Source organism: Eleutherodactylus coqui, chromosome 9 (genome assembly GCF_035609145.1).
Source record: "Eleutherodactylus coqui strain aEleCoq1 chromosome 9, aEleCoq1.hap1, whole genome shotgun sequence".
Taxonomy (NCBI): Eukaryota; Metazoa; Chordata; class Amphibia; order Anura; family Eleutherodactylidae; genus Eleutherodactylus; species Eleutherodactylus coqui.
Window position 1 is genome coordinate 151,475,256 of NC_089845.1, and position 10,411 is coordinate 151,485,666.

The following is a 10,411-nucleotide window of genomic DNA, read 5'->3' on the forward strand; positions in this document are numbered from 1 at the left end:
TGGTGGGGGTCCAAAAGCTGGGGTTTGTGTCCTCTCCGTCTGCTTCTGCTCCATTTATTTCTAGGGCATTATCGAAGAAGCCACGTGGAGTACTCCGCTATCCTTGGCAGTGTCATAGAGATGAATGCTACTGTAGTGGACCAGTACACCATCTTGGTCTCCTCCATAAATGTCATACACGTTTGTCTTATGTGGATGCACTGTGCAGAACCTGTCTTGTCCTATCCAGTGTGTGTGTTGCACAGCTGTGGCGCTTGAGAGGTTAACTTTAAAAAAATCATTGCATGCATGTAACTGTATCAGTTTGTCATGCCATGTGGTATGAGTGAGGGTATAAATAGGAGTGATTGAGAGCGGGAAAGGAGCTTCCATCTTGTCTTCAGAGAAAGTCTACAACACAGAGCCACATGGAAGCACCTTCAGCTTCCTTGTGGTCATGATGGAAGAGAAGGAGAGGTATCCCGTAGTGTTTGAAGTTTGGATGTGAATGGAGTGAGCCCAAGCCTAAGAGAGAGCACTCGTAAGTAATTCTGTATAGAGAGACCCACTGCAGAGGTACTAATTCAATCCCACAAGTTTTTTTTCCTATACGGCCATCCAAAGCCAGAATCACCTTGTAGAAGTACACTACTAAGTTATGCCCACACATCTCCAGTGCGGGGTGCTAATCCTTGAAGTAAATAATTGCTGCCAGAGTGTGTTTGGAGTGACCCCTACCCCCTTCCTCCTCCGGAATGCTCCCAGTTCAGGAGCGGTTCCTGACAGATAACATGTACTGTAGGACTGGTTTCATCCTGTGTATCTTCCCTGACCTCTGATCTCTGTTCTACCTGCACTGTGAAGAATTGTACCTGAATTGCCTTAAATAATTGTTTTGCCAAAGTTTATTACAAGTTATACAGGGCCCTAACTCTTCCTGGGGACCCGAGGTACTATGCACCCCTCTCTTTATTGTGTTTATTCTCTGCCGTGTAGCATACCACTGTGTAGGAACAGTGGCATCACCGATGATAACTACTACCCCCTTCATCCTGTTTATTGGCATTCCCTATCCTAGGGATGTCCATGGTGGCCTGCAATCCTGCTCTGGCCTTGGCTACGTGTCACAGAGACGGAAAGAGTCTATAGACTAAATTGTTGGGCCCTTGTCACAGTTATAGACTAAAATGTAAATACTTTAATGAAAATTATCTTTAAAAACATAAATGGGCTGACACACACACGTTACGCACAGACAGACAAAACATCCACAAATTAACACGATAATCACCTCTTCCTTAAAAAAGGAAGTTGATAGAGGCTGGAAAAATCGGTGTTAACAGAGGACACCTAACGTTGTGTCCTCTGTTCTTTAAATCACGTAGGAGGGAGGAAGATGACTTCATCTACTGTGAGGGCACATAGGGATAAGATGCCCACAGCGGAGTGTTTTGAATGGAAGACTTCTTCCTAACAGAAAATAGCCCTTATGTGATTGAAATATAGCGCATAGCGCATAGCAGGATGGTTTAGATATGAAAAACTCCAAGAGAAAAAAACCCTTATGCGCAGAAAATGTAGCGCAGGATAGGGTTATTCAATTGTAGTAGGCTCGGCTCGACGCGTTTCCCCACACGAATGTGGTTTATCAGGAGCACTTAGATTTTTTTAACAAAAGAACACTAAATCAGGGCAATAACCGATTTTGCTTTTTGTTGTCTTTGTCGTGATAAGTTAGTGGTCGGTAGATATTTAAAGGGGTTGTCCCGCGGCAGCAAGTGGGTCTATACACTTCTGTATGGCCATAATAATGCACTTTGTAATGTACATTGTGCATTAATTATGAGCCATACAGAAGTTATAAAAAGTTTTATACTTACCTGCTCCGTTGCTGGCGTCCTCGTCTTCATGGTGCCGACTAATTTTCGCCCTCCGATGGCCAAATTAGCCGCGCTTGCGCAGTCCGGGTCTTCTTCTTTTCCGAATGGGGCTCTGTGTAGCTCCGCCCCGTCACGTGCCGATTCCAGCCAATCAGGAGGCTGGAATCGGCAATGGACCGCACAGAAGCCCTGCGGTCCATGAAGACAGAGGATCCCGGCGGCCATCTTCAGCAGGTGAGTATGAAGACGCCGGACCGCCGGGATTCAGGTAAGCGCTGTGCGGGTGGTTTTTTTAACCCCTGCATCGGGGTTGTCTCGCGCCGAACGGGGGGGGGGTTTAAAAAAAAAAAAACCCCGTTTCGGCGCGGGACAACCCCTTTAAGATAGTAGGAAAGGGTGATTCGGGAAAGCGCAATTTCAGTACTTTGTCATATAGAATCTGGATCCCAAAAGGTAATTTGTATCTGGATCTTGCAGTACTACAATGCCTCAACGTAACTTTGTCGCCTTTTTCAAGGACAAAAGACAAGGTCGTTAGATAAAGTGAATATCCACGATAGGAGTGACAGATGAAGCTTATAGCTAAGTGTAGTAACTGATAATCACTAAATCTAGCTCACAGGAAAATTGATTTTTGCAAGAGATAGGTATAGATTATGGCAAGCAGCAGAGGTTGTCGCAAAACGAATGGAACAGCCCCCGTGACTAATAAGCCTTAGAATCTTTGACCCTTGTTTTGTAGTAGCTTCAGATGATGCAGCTAGTTTAAGAGTCAAATTCCCATGCTTAGATAGTCATACCATTAAAGGCCCGATAAGGCTATTGGAAATGCTATCTAATTGAGCCTGCAAGTGATTATCAAGTATCCAGTCTGCCAGAGTATCCCTGAAGCACCCAAAAATAGAAAGCAAATAAATAAAAAGATAAAGCCTGTGGCTCTGATGGTGAGCCACAGGAGTAATACTGGATTGAATGAGAGTGTGCCCATATAGTGCTTTACTGGAACGCCCCAGGGGAGGGGATTATAGTATAACCCAATCGCTGATGTCCGGGGAGGATAGGGGCCGGACTACAGTAATTAGATGCTCCAACTCAATCATCGTGGGTTTCAGAAATTACTTATTGTTCTGTCAAGAAAGCGGACAGGCTCAGAGTGACCAGAATAGTATCTGATCGCTTACCTGAAGTTCCGATTGTTGTACAGTGTCAGTAGTAGCTCCGAACGGCAGGATGAGCTGCCGCGCATGCGCGCGATGTCATCACGCATGCGTGCGTCACTAGTGTCGTCATTACGCCGGTCATGTGATCGCTAAGTTGATCACATGTATGGGAACAAAGTCCCATTACTGATAAGGGCAAAGGAGCAGTTCTGGCAACTGTGATACAGTTGACAGTGACAGAGAAAAGCAGCAAGCAGCAATCTAATTTTCTTATTAGCTGTATGATTCAAGATAGATATTATTGCTTTAGTTATCAAGTTGATTAGCATAATCCAGTAAAGCATACTATTGTTAATAGATTTGATATATGATAATCAAACAGGATGAATGATTCTCACAATAGAGTATAAAGTGGCTGTAAGAAAACAGGGGCGGTTAGTAAGGACCTCAGATGTATGAATAGCGTCAAGGAGAGTATTAGAAGATTTTTCGTTACAAAAAGCAGTTAAAGCATAGACTTTCGTTCCGGCCAGATGGACTGAGGCTGTTCATACGAAAGATCCAGGATGCTTCTTTCTGCAAAAGGCGTTGGTCTACATTCCCTCGTCTCCCGTGCGTGCGTAAAAGTTCGATGCCTTGAAATTTTAAAGAATGCGCATCTCTATTGTGTGCCAACCAAATATGATCAGCAAGGGGAGTGGATTTGTGTCTTTGGATGTTACCAACGTGGCCAAGGATCCTACGGCGAAATTCCTGAATTGTCTTCCCAATGTAGTTTTTCGGGCACGGACATGTGGCCATATATATAATATTTCTGGTCTTACAATTAATGAAATCATGGCAATTGTACGTGCGATGGGAGACAGCACAGGTGAAGGAACTTGACTTGTAGATAAAAGGACAAGCAGCACAGGAGTAGCAAGGGAAAGTGCCTCGTGGTCGATTTGACCCTAGCAAAGTCACTTTGGATTCATCAGGTGATAGATGGCTTTTGACGAGGTGGTCTTTTAAGTTGTGACCACGTCTGTATGTTATGCAAGGTTTAGGGGAAATATAGTCTCTGATGTCCTGATCATTCTTCAAAATGTCCCAATAGTGAGATAGTATCTCACGTATCTGGGAACAGGCTGTATCATATGTACCTATCACTCTTGAAGAGTGATCGGTAGAACGTACTCGTGGTGTTAATAATTTGGTACGTTGTTGTTGAGACGCGTAATGGTAAGCCTGGAGAATTATTTCCTATGGGTACCCTCTCGAGCTGAAGTTTTTCATCAGTTTTTTACTCTCTTGAAGGAATGAAGTTTCATCGGAACAATTCCTTCGTAAACGAAGGAATTGGCCCTTCGGGATGCCACGTTTTAAAGGGGTAGGGTGATGACTCTGCCACCCCAATAGACTATTGGTAGCAGTCTTTTTTCGATATAAAGTAGATGAGATGGTACCATCCTCGTTTTTGGAGATCTGAATGTCCAGGAAGGGTAATGTCGTAGAATTGATCTCGCTGGTCACGCGTAGATTGAGAGTGTTGGTATTTAATGCATCAACAAAGGACTCAAAAGAAGTAGATGTACCCTTCCATAGAATGAGGATGTCATCTATGTATCGTAACCAAAGTACGATGTTGTCGGACCACTGCGGGTTATTGTAAATGACCTTTTCCTCCCACCAGCCCAGGTACAGGTTAGCATAGGATGGGGCACATGGCGTCCCCATCGCTGTACCCCTGAGCTGGTGGAAGTACTCGGAGTCAAACACAAAATAATTGTGTTTAAGGATGAATTCCAGTAGGTCAACGACACACTGATTGTGGCTCTCAAAATGCACACCTCTTTGCTGGAGAAAAAAAGATACTGCCATCAGACCCCCCTCATGGGGGATTGAGCTGTATAATGCTTCAATGTCCAATGATGCTAATAGGACGTCTGATTCAATAGTGATACCTTCAAGGATCCTAAGAACGTCCATCGTATCTCTGACATATGATCTTAACGATAGGACGTAAGGACGTAGGATCTTATCAACGTATATACTGATGTTTTGGGTAAGATTGTTTACCCCGGAGACAATAGGACATCCCTTAATGGGCTTAGTCCCCTTATGTACCTTCGGTAATGCGTAAAACGTAGCAATGGTAGGAGAAGAAGAGTACATAAAGCGATATTCGTTGGTATCAATTGCCATTGGTCAATTCTTGTTGTAACAAATTACGTAATTGCGTCAGAAAAAGATTGGTCGGGTCACTAGAGAGAGTGCTGTATGTAGCAGGATCATTCAGAAGTCGGCGGCACATGTCCACGTAATGTGGTCTATTAAGTACTACTATATTACCACCTTTATCCGCTTGCTTTATAATGATCTTAGGATTGTTTTCCAAAGTTTTTAATGCCTTAATTTCTCCTTGAGTCAAATTAGACTTTGGTTTATGGTAAGTTGTTAAAGTTTTTAGGTCATTTTTCACCAATTTCTCAAATATATCTATTTCGGGGCTGTGAAGAGACGGAGGGTTGTTTTTGCTAGAAGGTTTAAGATCAGTGAAAGGACCAGAACCTAAAATTCTAGAGTTCTCATCCTCAAGGTCTTGTAACATCTGAAGACCCTGAAGGTCCGATAAATCCAAACCCAATTCTTTTAGACGTTCCCTGTTTTTCCCAGTAGATGAAGTCATCTTCCTCCCTCCTACGTGATTTAAAGAACAGAGGACACAACGTTAGGTGTCCTCTGTTAACACCGATTTTTCCAGCCTCTATCAACTTCCTTTTTTAAGGAAGAGGTGATTATCGTGTTAATTTGTGGATGTTTTGTCTGTCTGTGCGTAACGTGTGTGTGTCAGCCCATTTATGTTTTTAAAGATAATTTTCATTAAAGTATTTACATTTTAGTCTATAACTGTGACAAGGGCCCAACAATTTAGTCTATAGACTCTTTCCGTCTCTGTGACTAGTCTCTCTATTTTATGGCGGGTTTTCTTTCAAAAGACTTTAACACGTCTCAGTGGCTGTCTGAGGCAGGTGCGGTTTTCTCAGAAGGGGAATTCAGAGCTACACATCAGAATCAATCTATTGAAAAATGTTTTAAAGATCTTACATTTTTATACCGTGAATATCTACGAAATTGGTGGGAGGTCCAGGGTCTACAAAAATATATTGAACATCAGATAGTCCCCCGGGGCCTCCGTAACCCAATTGTACCACCTAAACGTCTCCAAAATCCTACATTTCTCAAAAAATGGCAAGACGAATCTACATTAGCCTCCCTCAAATTGATTAAATTGTTATTGGACGAAGAAAAATCAACACTTGGGGTTAACCAAAAAAAGTTGGAGGAGCAGATAGAAAGAGCTAAAGCATTCAGTACTGATCCTGAGTTCTCTATAAAAGAGAAGGCCCTCTACACAAATATCGAAAAATTTACGACACAAATCAAGGACAGAAAGCACACACAGTTCAGCCGTGATCTCCTTGATTTTAAAGATAATAGAGCTTATACCAACACCTCAGGTCGTCTCACCTCCTTTTGTCTATAAAAGTGCACTCGGCAGATGACATCCCTTGGCAGATTGGGGTTCCGTGTTCTCCCGCCCATCATTCTGTGGACCCTGTCCAGTTCTATCGTCCTGTCTTCTGGACGACGTAGTAGCTTGTTAAAGATGTTTGTTGCGCACTCGTAGAGCGCATCTGGTGGTATGTCCTCTGGGAGACCTCTCAGCTTTAAGTTATTGCGCCGGCCTCTATTTTCGACATTGTCGAGGTGGAAAGTTAGCTCGCTGAGCTGTTTCTGCTGTTGTTCTATGATGCTTGTTAGTTGTTGAAAGTCCGTATAGGAGACCTCGGGGTTCTCTTCTAGCGCCGTCACCCGTTCTGAAAGGGCCTGTACAGAGTGGTTGACTGTCGCGATGGCCCTCTCGTGTTTCTCTTCTATTCGTCGTATTTGCATCTCTAAATCTGTTTTGGTGGGTAGGGCGCGTATCATCACCCAGAGGGCTTGTAGTGTTTGGGAATCATCCGCAGGAGGCGCTGTTTGCTTGCCCAGGGCTTCTGCTTCAGTAACTTGCTGGGAGTTGTGGTCCTGAAAGGTATTTATGTCTCTGTTGTCTCTCTGTGGGGGTTGGGCATCAGGGGTTAAATTGTCTCCCTGCATTAACCCGTTCTGGCTTGGGTTGTCCTTCCAGGGAGGGGTGGGGTCTGCCTCCAGGTCCCTTCTGCTGCCCTTTGCGTTGGGGCTGTGTTCCTGGCTGGGGGTCTCATGGGGTTTATTGCCCATTTTGTAGAGTGTAGGGTCAGTGGGATAACTGATTGGTGACCCTGGGGCCACTGCCCTATTCCCCCTCCCGCCCAGATCAGGTTGTTGGGCTCTGCTTGGTGGTGGGGTACCTGTACTCCCGGTCCGCAGCTCCTTCCGTCCTGCTCGCTGCTCCATGTCAGTGTTGTGCTGCTCTGCTGCTCTGGTGTTTGTCGCTGGTGCTTCTGCACCTTGTGCCTGCTGCTCGCTCCTTTCTGCCTGCAGCCCCTGGATCTCATCGGGAGGAGGTTTTCCCGCTCCACCCAGGTATTTCTGCAGCGCTCCCGCTTCTCCAGCTGGTCGCACTGCTGTCTTCCCCCTCGGTCCCTGCGCTGTGTCTGGGAGGGACCTCACTGTACCAGCGGTGTCTGCCGGCGGAACCTCCGATGCTCTGTTCCGCTGCTGTGAGGGCTTTTCTCTCTGCCCTGGCGGTGTGCCAGCCTGGGGCTCTCCTGCTGTCTCCCGGCTTGTGGGTGAAGTTACTGTGCTGCCGCTCTGCTTCAGCGCGGGCTTCTCGCGCTGACCCGGCGCCATATTGGACAGCCGTCTTCCCGCTCCGGCGGCGTTTGTTCCGTGCAGGAACCGGCTCAAAGGGGAACCATGGGTCTGCGGCTGGTCTGCCTTCTTCTTCCCCACTATGGTCATCATCGGGTTTGGGTTATTTTGGCGCTTTTCCGGCTATCTGGACGTCGGTGGCTGCGGAGCGCCGAGATGTGCGGCTTTACCCTCTCATGCCTAGCCACGCCCCCTGTTGTCCACGTTCTATCAGTTAATGAAGCACTGCGATGTCCTAATGTGATAACCTATTGAAAGTCTGTCAACTCTATACATTGTGGCATTCTAATGGTTTCTGTACTGGGATATGCCTGTGTGATACTGCCCTTTATACCTAATGATCACGCTTCCAATTTGCATATCCTATTCGCCTGACAGCCCGAGATTGGTGGGGGCCCCAATACTGTTGTCAACACAGTGTACAATTTAATCGTACATGAGATACTGAACACTTGTTAACATGCCTCCCAACTTTCAACTCATGAAAAGAGGAAAAGGCATTTTTTTTAACATTAAACCATGACTCCAACCCCGCCTAATTCCCCTCTGTGTCCTTACACAATTATGGTGCCCCCTTGTGCCCCACACACTTTCATAGGGTCCTCTTTATATGGCATATAGTAATAGTGTAGTGGCCCAGAACATCATCCTGATCCCCTCCATGAATGTCATACATGTATTGTCCCATGTGGATGAACTGTGCAAAGCTGTCATGTCATTTTCTGTATGTGTGTTGCACAGCTGCAGCGTCTAAAGGGTTAACTTTAATAAACTCACTGCATGCCTGTAAATGTGTCAGTTTGTCTTGTTAGGTAGTATCAGTGAGGTTATAAATGGGAGAGACTGAGAGCGGGAAAGGAGTCCATCTTCAGGAGAGGAGTGTCCTAACTCAGAGCCGCATGGAAGCACCTTCAGCTTCCATGTAGGTGAAGATGGAGGAGGAAGAGTGGCATCCAGTAGCATTTGGAGAGTGGGCATGAAAGGAGTGCAGGGTACTTCTAAAATAGGTACCTGTTCACACCACAGACTTTACCTGTTCGGCCATCCGTCATTAGGATCACCGCACAGAGGTATTTTATTGAGACACCCATACATCTGCTTTGTGGGTGTATATTGGCTAAGCGTTCCTGAATAATTGTTTGCCAGAGTGTATGCGGAGTGACCCCCAACCCCCTTCCTCCTCTGGAGAACTCCCAATCCAGGACCTGATGACATACAGATAACGTGGACTGTAGGGCCGTATTCATCCTGTGTATCCTCCCTACCTCTGAGCTATAGCCTGTAACTACTGAAAGTGAATTTTACCTGCATTACCTGTTATACAAGTTTATTGCAAGTAAAAATTATACTGGGCCCTAACCGTTCCTAGGGACCCGAGGTACTATACACAAGTCTCCGTGTTTATTACTCTGCCGCATAGAATATCGTTGTATGTGGGAACACTGGCGTCACGAGTGATAAGTACTACTACTCCCTCCATCCCATTTATTGGCACTCCCTGCCAAAGGAGTGTCGAAGCTAGCCTGGGATCCTGCTCGGGCCTTGGCTACGTGTCATCGCTCCGGGACCAGAGCCTGCTAAGTGCCGCCATGACAAGCCAGCACTTATCCCTCCCAGCTCTACCTGTTAGCCAGGTGCCCAGAGTCACCCTTCTGGGGTGTTGCAATAGTGCCCCCTCACACTAACTATGTCCCCGCAGTAATCGCCTGACAGCATGTACTTCCTTTTGGTGCCCCCCCCCCCCACAATATAATACCTGCTTAGTGCAATCACAGCAGTATGATGGCCCTGTATTGCCCCTACATATTAGTGACACACAAACAGTAAAGATTCCCCTTAGTGCTCCCACACAGAAAAAAGTGTCTCTAGTGATGCTGTTACCATACAGCGCGGCACGGGGTCCCGCGGTCAGCGCGCGTCGCTCCGGCAGCCTGGAGCCCTGTGTCGAGGTTATCCCAGCAGCTTGGGGCGGCCGGTGGGTGGCGGCGTGGGCGTGTCCACCCGTAGGGTGCCGCCCACACTCCTCCATTCTTCTTATACAGCAGTGGGTGGAGTTGCCTCCTCCCACTCTCCGCCCCTGGGCGGAACCTTGTGGTTAAAAGACTGGCAGTGAAGTGAGCTCACTGCCAGTTATTGGTTCTGCTTGCACCTAGCCAGTCTGTCTGCGGTTAGCCTCAGCCAGTCCATAGTTGCCGGTCAGCTCCCTCTGGTTCTCTCTGGTTCCCTTTGTTCTGTCTGCTCTTGTCGGTTCTGTTAGCCTCTAGTTTAGTCTGGCCCAGTCAGCACTAGTTGCTATCCAGTATTCTGTCTGTTTGCCTGTGAGCTCCATCTCCAGCTTGGTAGTTTTGTTGGTCGGTTCCATCTGCCTCCCCTGTTGGCACTCTGTTCCCCCCATTAGGTAGCTTGCTTCTTGTCAGTCGCCAGGTCCCTAGCCAGGGCAAGGACCGCCATCCAGTTGTCCGCCTGGGGTTAGCCAGGGCCGAGGCAAGTAGGCAGGGACAGTGGGGTGCGGGAAGATCAGGGCACCCCCATCTGGCGCTCGGGGGAGCAGAGTGC